Source organism: Nicotiana sylvestris, chromosome 7 (assembly GCF_000393655.2).
Source record: "Nicotiana sylvestris chromosome 7, ASM39365v2, whole genome shotgun sequence".
In the NCBI taxonomy this organism is placed as follows: Eukaryota; Viridiplantae; Streptophyta; class Magnoliopsida; order Solanales; family Solanaceae; genus Nicotiana; species Nicotiana sylvestris.
Window position 1 is genome coordinate 29,153,532 of NC_091063.1, and position 13,144 is coordinate 29,166,675.

Genomic DNA, 13,144 nt, shown 5'->3' on the forward strand with positions numbered 1-13,144 from the left:
GTTTCGGACCCCTCGGAGCTAATTGCATAAAATCAGATTTTGCCCAGTTCTGGTTTCCTTCTTCGCGAACGCGAAGAGACCATCGCGTTCGCGTGGAAGGATTTGGGCTGGGAGGGGAATGCACTTCGCGTTCGGGATAGCTATTCCGCATTTGCGAAGTTCTGGGTCAGTGACGTTCGTGTTTGCGTGAGGGGACTCGCGTTTGCGTAGAGTAGAGTAGTTGGGCCTGGCCAGCTTTATTCTTCGTGTTCGCGGAGTAACTCTCGCGTTTGCATAGGTTTAGCCAAGATAGCCTTCACGTTCGTGAGTCCATGGTCGCGTTCGCGATGAAGGGCCATCAGAGGGCCTGAGACAATGGCCTTCGCGAACGCGAGGCCCCTGTCATGTTGCGATGAAGGGGGCAGCTGGGTAGTAAGTTTAAAATCGGGACTTAGGCTTAGTTGGGGTCATTTATTGCATCCTTGGGCGATTTGAGAGCTTTCAAAGAGGGGAATTCAACCTAGCATTTGCAAGGTAAGTTATTGCTACTCAATGTAAGTTTAATACTTGTTTTGGGGGTAGATTAACATACAAAAATTATTAAAAATCATGGGATTAGAGTAAAACCTAGGGTTTTGATAAAAACAAGATTTAACCATGAAATTTATTATGGGGTAAAAATCATATATTATTGATCCTTAGGTTATGGATAACAACTTTCTTCAAAAAATTTTGGAATCCGGGCACGTGGGTCCGGAGATTAATTTTAGGAATCTTGTAATTTGGGTTGGGGAATCACTCTAATGGTTGGGATATGAACTTCTAAGCCTATATTGATTAGTTTTTATGCTATTTGGATAGTTTTGGAGTATTTGGCGCCAATTTGAGGTTTTGGGCATAAGCTTAGACCGGAAAGTAGACCGTGAAGCACGGTAAGTCTCCTTTCTAATCTAGTAAGAGGGAATTAACCCCATAGGTGAGTTTAATAAATGTATGTGACTATCTGTGGGGGCTACGTACATACGTGGTGACGAGAGTCCGTACGTAGCTACTGTTATGCTAATTGTCCAGGTAGTTTAGTATTGTATCATGCTATACTTGCAAATGTTTGCTTCCTTACTTGCTATTGAGATCACTTAGGACATACTAGATATTGGTAAATAAATATAGATGGTAATACTCACTTACTTGAGAACTTGTATGAATTACTTGACTATAAATGAGCAATGTGTGCTTACTTGATATTAAATTGCTATTTGTGGATCGGGCCGATTGCCTCAGTAGTAAATAGATGCATCTATGGTTCGCGCCATTCGACTCTCTGGCAGTGCACAGTTTAATATTACGTTGGATAGGGCCGTATGACCTCGGCATGATGTGTGCATGATATTTATTTGGAACTTTTCGTGATTTACACTGCTTAAATACTTGGAATGTAAGTGCCACATGATATAACTGAAATTTGACATGTTATTTTCACGACCCTAAACCCGGACCCGGTCGTAATGGTGCCTCTCGTGAAGACAAGGCCAGCCAACACTTTTCGTTTCAGTATTTAATAGTTAAACAGTAAGAAACAGTCTAAAGCATGATAAAATAAACCAAAGTTTAAGCAGATAATAGCATAATTTGCGGAATACAACCCAACACAGCCCGATATCGGGGTGTCACTAGTCATGGGCATCTAAACAATCCGTAATACTCAGAGAAATCTACAGAGTTTAATACAGTAACTAAGAACATGGAGAATAAGATAAGAAGAAGCTCCGGGCTGCGAACGCCGACAGCTACCTAGAGACTCCTCGGATCCGCCTAAGCTGGAAAGATCAGCACTCGGGAGCCAGACCAGATGCGCCTGAATCTGCACACGGAGTGCAGGGAGTAAAGTGAGTACTCCAACTCAGTGAGTAATAAACATAAATAAGGACTGAAAATAGGAAATCACGTAAAGCCTGTTTGCAGACTATAATGAAGCAGTAAAACCAGTGAAAGATATGTGAAACTCATTTAACTCGAATTAAACTTCACGAAAGCCTTTTTCAACAATTTAAGCAGGTAAATGACAGGCAATTAAGGAAAATAAACACATAACAGTTCGCCCCTCGGGCACAGTATCCACAAATCCGCCCCTCGGGCAATATCTCAGAACAATACCAGCCCCTCGGGCTATATCTCACATCACAATGGGTACCCCGCGCTCACTGGGGGTGTGCAGACTCCTAGAGGGGCCCCTTACGGCCCAAGCACAATATCAAGTCATCTCGTGGCATCATCATTAGGCTCTCGGCCTCATATCAATCAAGCGACCTCGTGGCGTACATATCTCATGCCCTCGACCTCATAATCAATATCAAATGTTTTCTCACAACATAGGCCCTCGGCCTTACTCAGTCATGTTACACCCCAAGTTTCCATACGTGAGAGTACATCATCAGTCATTGATGTAAGCTCGGAAATGAGATTATATTTGGAAGAAAATAAAGTAAGTTAATTATGTTACCTTGGAGGTTACAAATATTTAAGATCATGAATAACGAGTACCAAGAGGGTTGGAAATCTTAGAAGCTAAACCAATTGAAGAAAATAAGTTTCGTCAAAAGTCGACAAGTTTGGAATGTTATAACATGTACTTTGGGGTGAGACTAGGGTTCTTACATGATAAGGAGGTTATTCTATGAGTTATTTTAGTCGTATGATATTCATTTTCTACATTTTGAAGGCAAGCAAGTTGTGGAACAAGAGTTGGCAAAGGTCATCACAAGTTACATTCATAAATTTGCTGAAATTTAGGTCAAATGTATCTGAGAATTTCTCCAAATATACTTGGAATAATGGGGTGTTCTACCTACCAAATTGAAGGTCTACGAGTCTAGTTTCTAACGCATTAAACCGCTCATCAATACGACATCGGGGTAGAGAGATATTCGTGTTTTCGCGAGACCGCGCAAGCAGCTCCCAATGGGACCCACTTAGGCGGTGGTTGACCTACTTCAATTTATAAACGATTTGGACGCCTATTTTTGCTCATTTTTCAACTAATATTCGTCTCCAAACTTCTCCTAACCCTCCTAAACATATACCACAAGGGTTTGAAGTGATTCCAAAGTGATTACACCATATTTCAACATCAAAACTTAGTTCTAGTGAAGAACAACACCTCTTTGAGGTTGTGTTGTCATTGAGGATTGTTGTGGGCTGTATTTGGATGAAATTCCAAGTTGTTGCTGCTGTCTAAGGTGAGTATAACAACCTACTAATTGTGCTTAAGCTTGCTTGTATGTTGGTTAAGTTGTTAGGATGATAAACTATAAGATAATACTTGGACTAGCTTAAGTCACTTCTATGGTGTTGTATTGCTATTAAGGGTTGTTGTAAAATGAATATAACTTGGATTTTGACTTGAAGTTACTGTAGGAGGTATGTATATTGTGTTCTTGCTTGTGCCTAAGGTTATCTTGATATTGATTAAGTTAAATGGATGGGCTAGACATGAACTAGTGAATAAAGTTGCTAGTTGGGGATAGTTGAAGTTGTGGATTATTTTCGTTGTTATAAATATATGGTATAAGGCTGGAATCATTGATTAATGACTTCATTATCAAGTTAATGATACTTTTATGTTGAAGTAAGAAGTCTATAAGGATTGATAAGGGGTATACGGATTCCAATCGGAGCTTGCCGCTCGTCGTAATGTAGTTGTGACTTGTTGTTGTTATATGGTGTCTTGATATTGATAATTATGTATTGATGGATTGCTCTGGTCATTGTTGTTTGTATATGGTATTGGAGGAGGCCCTTGTTACAAGGGAGATGCTGCCAAAATTTACGTAAACGAGCTACTAGCTTAAGTTATAGACTTAGCCTTTGCTCAGCACTGATTTTGAATCTCCTTATACTATGATAGATTGAGTTGACTTGTTTGAAGAGTTGCTTGGAAGGGATTAAGGACTCAACGGGTTTAAGGTATGTTAAGGCACTTTCTTCTTTCTTTTGGCATGGTCTAAAATGAAATGAACATAAACGATACGCTATTTCATAATGACTCTACTCCTAGCAACTAAGGTTGTCCATGTTGTTCTTTCCTTATAAAATTATTCTAAACAAGTGTGTATGATCCTTAAATCCTACTAAGGTTCATATTGATGGTAGGGATGTCCATAATGTTCTTAAGTCACTCCAAAAGGTTTAGAATGTGATTCCATGAGTCGAGCATGCATTATGTATATGTATCTATTTTACTCTACCGAGCCGCGCTATAGTCGATCGGGTACGACACATATTGTGCAACCACTGATCAGTTGGTTTACCGAGCTCCACGTGGCCGGGTACGATTCTACCGAACCTTATGATAGTCGGGTACGCTTTTACCGAGTCCTCTTTGAGGCCGGGTACGATCTGATGATGATGATGCCCACAGAGGCGAATGTTTTTAAATTTTTTATGTATATATATGTATTATGCATTTAATATCATAGTCCCTAGAGGCACTCAAATGTTACAGGTTGTATCTCCTCTATCTCTCTCTTTACATTATTGTTCTTGTTTATGCTTTCCTGCCTAACATACTCGGTACTTTATTCGTACTGACATCCCTTTTGCCTGGGGACGCTGCATTCCATGCCCGCAGGTCCCGATTGATAGGTTGACAGTCCTCCTAGTAGGCTATCAGCTCAGCGAAGGTGTTGGTGCACTCCACTTGCTCCAGAGTTGCCTATTTGGTCAGTATACTTTGGATATGTATTGATTGGTATGGCGGGGCCCTGTCCCGACCTTTATGATTTTATGTACTCTTAGAGGCTTGTAGACAGATGTAAGGTATATGGATAATCATATGGCCTTGTCGGCCTATGTTTCGAGTTTACTAATGGTCATGTCGGCCTTATAGGCCCGTATGTCTCATATATAAGTTTGTATATCATGTTGGGTCTTCATATGTTGAGTATTCCCTTATGTTTTATTCTTGTTATCTCATGACGGGTTTTCTGGCTCATTTACTCATGATAATATGATAAGAAAGATATGTTACGTTGGTACTCGGTTGAGTAAGGCACCGGGTGCCCGTCGCGGCCCTTCGGTTTGGGTCGTGACAGAAGTGGTATCAGAGCAGTTCTGTCCTAGGGAGTCTACAAGCCGTGTCTAGTAGAGTCTTGTTTATGGGTGTGTTGTGCACCACACTTATAAGCAGGAGGCTACAGGGCATTTAGGTCTGTCACTCTTTCTTCTTACTCTAGATCGTGCAGTAGAGCTCAGTTGTAAGAATTCAAACTCCTAAATTCGACTTTAGTCGTAATACAACGATACCTACATCCACAAAGACAGTTGGTAAGAGATTGCATGTGGATGTGGAAGAGTTGAGTCAGAGGAACTCGATTTCACATCATGCTTATGATGAGTAAATATGAGGTCTTCAACAGATCATGTGTGTACTAAGATGTGTATGCTTCTTAATAAGGAGCCTTAAGGCACGGATATCTATTCACGAATATGGTGAAAATCTATGAGGAATTCAGAAGCTAGATACAAGTTTTAACAAGTAAAAGAAGTAAGGTGAAGAGGGGTACGAGGCACCCAGATAATGAAGATTATCAATATTTTCAAATCAGGCAGAGAAATATAAGCATTTTGGTACCTTCATCAATGACAGAGGTAAGTACAATTGGCCACACCCATCTCAGTTATGTTCTATGGGAGCTAACAGATATTATTTAAGAGAAAGATGGGATATCAGGATCCAGTTGGAGTTAGAGTAACCCAAAAATTGTGGATAGGTTGTTATCATTAACTAACGTTTCCGAAAGATGGTGCAAATGTGGTAATAGATCTCCTTCTAAGACACCCAGATGGTGAACTCTAGAGTAGTACAATCAGATACGAATACTGGAATATTCAAAAATTTCAGAAGATAGGCAGTGAGATCCTAGAAGGGACAAATATTTACCTTAGTATGACTCTAGCCCCGAGTAAAAAAAAGAATGTTAGGCATTCCAACGAGCCAGTGAGATGAAGCTAGGGGAGCTTAAAGGGAAAGAACTTTTTGTTGAAATTTTCAGAATAAAGTGATAGACAAAAGAAATATTATCCGGAGAATAAGAAGAAAATAAATGAAGCATCATGAGTAAGATGTGATATATGGGTGATAACAGTAAATCAAAATATGACACGATGATAGAGTCTATAGTCAAGTGAAGGAAAATACAAGAGGTGACAAGCCTTAAGGCAATAAAAGAGTATAAGCCATAAAGTCATATTCTTATTTCGAGAAATGAGTTGGTGACTTCAACGTGATTACCAGGAGGAAAGGTTAGACCCCAGAGTAATAAAAATCAGTATGGGCTGGTGAACAAGATAAAACCGAACATGAATTAGGGACCGGAGGATTTGATAATGGTCGACATCGTGAGAATTTCAAAGATCGTGCTCCAACAATAATAGAATAGACAACAGACGAATAACCTTTAAAGGCCATTTAGGAAGTCGCTTACCTAAAGCAAGCACTCTAAGCAGAGTTAATCTTAAGGGACTAAGTGTGCCAGTTACAGTAGGTGTCACCTTCGTGCATAAGAAATTTAGTTATCCCTGGTACAGAAGGTTACCATAAGGTGATTAGGGTTCATTGATAATGTGAAAAGACGCCAAATATGAAAAGGTAAAACAACTATATGTAGATGGTCGTAGTACTAAATCTTAGTACTCCCCTAAAGGGGGGAATATGGTGTGAGATGATATTAAGTCGGAGTTAAGCGGTTCAGTTAACTATAGAATGGTAAAGAAAGAATGTGGTAAAAAGGAGAAAGGGATGATGTTGCATTTATTCAGTTCCTGCAGATATGTTGCGACTCCAGAACATTATACAAGCACGACACCGGAGAGAGGCAGTAAAAGTTTCTGGCCAGGATGTTATTGATAAATAAGTGTGAATGGACACTTGATATATTAAGAGCTAGTGGCGAGAGATAAGTTAAGACAAAGGATATATCCCAAGAGGGATTATGTAGAATATATATATATATATATATATATATATATATATATATATATATATATATATATATATATATATATATGAGAATGGACCAACGAGTAATTAGTAGTTGATTCAGGAAGAGCCCAGTTATGGCTAGACAAAAGGTCACAGATAAATCAATAGATCATGCAAGATAAATGTAGTGAACCACAGCATAGTGAATTCAGTCTCGCAGATACGAGATCGCAATCATTTGAAAAAATTTCAGATAGGAGTTGAGACAATTAAAGGTACCATTTTTAAGGTTTATGAAAATAAGAGAGAGTGTCACTAAGGAGACAATAAAAATTTAAGCTTAGAAGTAACCCTACGAGCACAAAGGCATAAATTTATGTAACTAAGGATTATTATAGGCGAGTAAGAATAACGAAAATTACCTTCGGGTGTACGATATATCAAGCTCGCAACTTTACAAGAGCCAGAAGGTCTCCCTAAGTACTACAATGAAAGACTAGCTGAGGAAATAAGGAAGAAGGTTTCCACCTAAGCATAGTGAGCTAAAGAGTAAATGATCCTGTAACAACAGTCTCACTACAATATTGTATACACTCCATAAGAAAGTGGCACCTATCATGGCTAATGAATGGTAAAAAAAAGCCATCAAAGGTGATGTTTGAGATCATATGAGGTACAGGAAATTATAGTATTCGTGGGCAAAATGACAAGCCAAGTATTCATGCAACAAGTGATAGAACGACCAGCAAAAGTAATTGCTTACATTTAAGGACAACTGAGAAGGCACGAAAGGAAATTTATGGTGCTAGCAAGTTAAAGGAAGGTTGCGAGTAGTATAAATAGATCGGTGTAGGTCCTAAGGTAAAGTATTGTAGAGCAACAAGGTTTTAGGTTGATAGGAGTAAGGATATGAAAAGGTGAGTGAGAAGGTGACGAGAATATGTATGTCCTCGGGATTAAACCCATCAAAACAAGGGAGCTGATGATTTCCATATGTAATAAAAAGCTCGGTACAGCTTGAATGAACACAGAGGAGTCTGAGACTAGGTGCATTTGGAAGAGATGGAATGCTGCCCTGGCAGTAGAATAAGGGTCTAATTGTGATAGATAAGAGGATGATGCTTAGGCCTTTGATTGAGTAACGATTAAACGAGAAAGGGATTTCATTAATTGCACGGGATTAGAATACCCCCCATAAGATGAATCGCGTTGGGATGCAATGAAATACGGTTATTGAAGTATAGTATTATCCCTAGGTGGATCGGGAAAATCACTTCATATATTCCCCGATAAGATGTGAGCCCTAGTGACAGTGTATTACGTAAGAGTTTGCAAGTTATCAGTGATAGATTATAGATCAACATTAAGACGAATAAACAATAGATGGGTACAAGTTCCAAAGTAAGAGATGAGATTTGTTTGTTATTTTTAGATGAATAATAATGAGGAAGCACTAAAGGACTTAGATTTATACATATAGGATAAGCAACGAGAGAGTAACCTGGAGTTGGGTAGCAAACCTCGGTAATAATAAACCGAAGTAAGTTTTATGGTATAGTATAACCTACTTAGATGTAGTAAATCCATAAGGATAGATATACAAGGCTATGAAACAAGAGATAGAAATAGTCTTAAGTTTGATAAAGTACCAAGCGAAAGACATCAGTACACCTATAGATGCCTAGAGGGACAGTTTGTCATAATTCTGTATATGTTCATAAAGTGAGGCTTAGAGATTGGCTAAAAGATGGAGGAAAAAGAGAAGACGAGTCGCTAGGCGCTCATACAAGGACACAGTCGTACATACTGCATGACATAAGGTATCAAATGTTAAGATGTTGGAAGAATTCCAACCATATGTCATGGTGTGACAAAGAGGCCTAAAAGGGGGGAATGCCCAAGCATTTGGATTTATTCACAAAACAGTTGCTTAGATGGAAAGATGAGCATTAAAGTATTCGTAAGAGCCATAGTTTATGAAACTGATAAAGCGCATCAGTCAACATTCGAGGACGAATGTTCCAAAGGGGGGAATGATGTTACACCCCAAGTTTTCATACGTGAGAGTACGTCGTAAGTCATTGATGTAAGCTCGGAAATGAGATTATATTTGGAAGAAAATAAAGTAAGTTAATCATGTTACCTTGGAGGTTACAAATATTTAAGATCATGAATAACGAGTACCAAGAGGGTTGGAAATCTTAGAAGCTAAACCAATTGAAGAAAATAAGTTTCGTCAAAAGTCGACAAGTTTGGAATGTTATAACATGTACTTTGGGGTGAGACTAGGGTTCTTACATGATAAGGAGGTTATTCTATGAGTTATTTTAGTCGTATGATATTCATTTTCTACATTTTGAAGGCAAGCAAGTTGTGGAACAAGAGTTGGCAAAGGTCATCACAAGTTACATTCATAAATTTGCTGAAATTTAGGTCAAATGTATCTGAGAATTTCTCCAAATATACTTGGAATCATGGGGTGTTCTACCTACAAAATTGAAGATCAACGAGTCTAGTTTCTAACTCATTAAACCATTCATCAATACAACATCGGAGTAGAGAGAGATATTCGTGTTTTCGCGAGACCGCGCAAGCAGCTCCCAATGGGACCCACTTAGGCGGTGGTTGACCTACTTCAATTTATAAACGATTTGGACGCCTATTTTTGCTCATTTTTCAACTAATATTCGTCTCCAAACTTCTCCTAACCCTCCTAAACATATACCACAAGGGTTTGAAGTGATTCCAAAGTGATTACACCATATTTCAACATCAAAACTTAGTTCTAGTGAAGAACAACACCTCTTTGAGGTTGTGTTGTCATTGAGGATTGTTGTGGGCTGTATTTGGATGAAATTCCAAGTTTTTGCTGCTGTCTAAGGTGAGTATAACTGCCTACTAATTGTGATTAAGCTTTCTTGTATGTTGATTAAGTTGTTAGGATGATAAACTACAAGATAATACTTGGACTAGCTTAAGTCACTTCTATGGTGTTGTATTGCTATTAAGGGTTGTTGTAAAATGAATATAACTTGGATTTTGACTTGAAGTTACTGTAGGAGGTATGTATATTGTGTTCTTGCTTGTGCCTAAGGTTATCTTGATATTGATTAAGTTAAATGGATGGGCTAGACCTGAACTAGTGAATAAAGTTGCTAGTTGGGGATAGTTGAAGTTGTGGATTATTTTCGTTGTTATAAATATATGGTATAAGGCTGGAATCATTGATTAATGACTTCATTATCAAGTTAATGATACTTTTATGTTGAAGTAAGAAGTCTATAAGGATTGATAAGGGGTATACGGATTCCAATCGGAGCTTGCCGCTCGTCGTAATGTAGTTGTGACTTGTTGTTGTTATATGGTGTCTTGATATTGATAATTATGTATTGATGGATTGCTCTGGTCATTGTTGTTTGTATATGGTATTGGAGGAGGCCCTTGTTACAAGGGAGATGCTGCCAAAATTTACGTAAATGAGCTACTAGCTTAAGTTATAGACTTAGCCTTTGCTCAGCACTGATTTTTAATCTCCTTATACTGTGATAGATTGAGTTGACTTGTTTGAAGAGTTGCTTGGAAGTGATTAAGGACTCAACGGATTTAAGGTATGTTAAGACACTTTTTTCTTTCTTTTGGCATGATCTAAAATGAAATGAACATAAACGATACGCTATTGCATAATAACTCTACTCCTAGCAACTAAGGCTGTCCATATTGTTCTTTCCTTATAAAATTATTCTAAACAAGTGTGTATGATACTTAAATCCTACTAAGGTTCATATTGATGGTAGGGATGTCCATAATGTTCTTAAGTCATTCCAAAAGGTTTAGAATGTGATTCCATGAGTCGAGCATGCATTATGTATATGTATCTATTTTACTCTACCGAGCCGCGCTATAGTCGGCCGGGTACGGCACATATTGTGCAACCACTCATCAGTTGGTTTACCGAGCTCCACATGGCCATGTACGATTCTACCGAACCTTATGATGGTCAGGTACGCTTTTACCGAGTCCTCTTTGAGGCCGGGTACGATATGATGATGATGCCCACAGAGGCGAATGTTTTTTAAATTTTTATGTATATATATGTATTATGCATTTCATATCATAGTCCCTAGAGGCACTCAGATGTTACAAGTTGTATCTCCTCTATCTCTCTCTTTACATTATTGTTCTTGTTTATGCTTTCCTGCCTAACATACTCGGTACTTTATTCGTACTGACGTCCTTTTTGCCTAGGGACGCTGCATTTCATGCCCGCAGGTCCCGATTGATAGGTTGACAGTCCTCCTAGTAGTCTATCAGCTCAGCGAAGGTGTTGGTGCACTCCACTTGCTCCGAAGTTGCCTATTTGGTCAGTATGCTTTGGATATGTATTGATTGGTATGGCGGGGCCCTGTCCCGACCTTTATGATTTTATGTACTCTTAGAGGCTTGTAGACAGATGTCAGGTGTATGGATAATGATATGGCCTTGTCGGCCTATATTTCGAGTTTACTAATGGTCATGTCGGCCTTATAGGCCCGTATGTCACATATATAAGTTTGTATATCATGTTGGGTTTTCATATGTTGAGTATTCCCTTATGTTTTATTCTTGTTATCTCATGACGGGTTTTCTGGCTCATTTACTCATGATAATATGATAAGAAAGATATGTTACGTTGGTACTCGGTTGAGTAAGGCACCGGGTGCCCGTCGCGGCCCTTTGGTTTGGGTCGTGACAAGTCAAAATCCTCATAAGCCACTCCGCAATAGTAAAACATGATTCTCAGCCAAAAATATCATTTAAAAGGTTATTTAAGTGTTAAAACAGAGTAAACATGGCTGAGTACGAAAACAGTGAAAACATGACTAAGTTTAGGTATAAAGTCAAAACAGTGAGAAAATATCAATAAAAGTCCCCTAAGGGTTCAAATAGTTGGCACGAAGCCCAAATATGACATTCAGCCCAAATAATTATGATAGCAAATAGATTTCAGTCAAATACACGGTAAAATAGTCATTCGGGACGGACTAAGCCACAATCCCCCAACAGTTCACGACCCCATGCTCGTCATCTAGCGTGTGCGTCACCTCAATATAGCACAACGATGTGCAAGTCCGGGGTTTCATACTCTCAAAACATCATTTACATTCATTACTCACCTCGAACCAATTAAATCTCTAGCTTGCGACGCCCTTGCCCCTCGAATCGACCTCCACTCACGTCGAATCTATCCAAAATCAGAACGAGGACGTCAAAATATGCTAAGGGAACGAAGCCCAAGCAGAAATAATCAAAATACGACACAAATCCCGAAATTACCAAAATCCGACCCCCGACCCACATCTCGAAATTCGATAATTTTTACATCAATAGATTCCTCATCTCCCCACGAGTTCATACATATCAAAAGTTCTGAAATCCAACCTCAAATGGTCCTTCAAATCCCCAAGCAAAGGTCTAAGTTTTCAAGCCCTAATTTCCCCCCAACTTTCACCCTTCATTTCCATGATTTCTAACTTTAATCCGTGTAATAATAGCATAGGAACGAGTTTTAGGTCCAAATTCCTTACCTCAATGAAGTTCCCTTGAATCCCTCTTTCAAATCATCCAAAAAGCTCCAAGGCCGAAGTCAAAAATAGTGAAATAGCTCAAATTTTGCGAAGGCCACAATTTATACCTTCTGCCCAGACCTTTTCGCATCTGTGGTCCCATAACCACTTCTGCGGTACCGCATATGCAATTCTTCCTCCGCTTATGCGAAAATCACTTAGTGCCCCTTTACCGCACCTGCGATCCCATACCCACATCTGCGACTTCGCAGATGCGGTCCTCTTAGTCGTTTCTATGGTTCTTCTCCTCAAGCCCCTTTTCGCTTCTGCAGCCGATCTCCCACACTTGCGGTGTCGCACCTGCGGTCCCCAATCCGCAGGTGCGGAAATACCAGAAGCAACAAGGTTCAGCAGCTGCTTATTCAAACTTGTACCAATCTTAATACCTTATTCAAACTTGTACCAATCTTCAAAATACCTCAAACAACATCAAATCAACCAAAACACATCGGATTCAAGCCAAACTTTCTAAAATCTTCCGAATTCCGCTTTTGATCAAAAACCCAACCAAACCACTTCCGACCTAAAATTTTGCACACACATCCCAAATGACACCACATAACTACTGCAACTCTCAAAATTC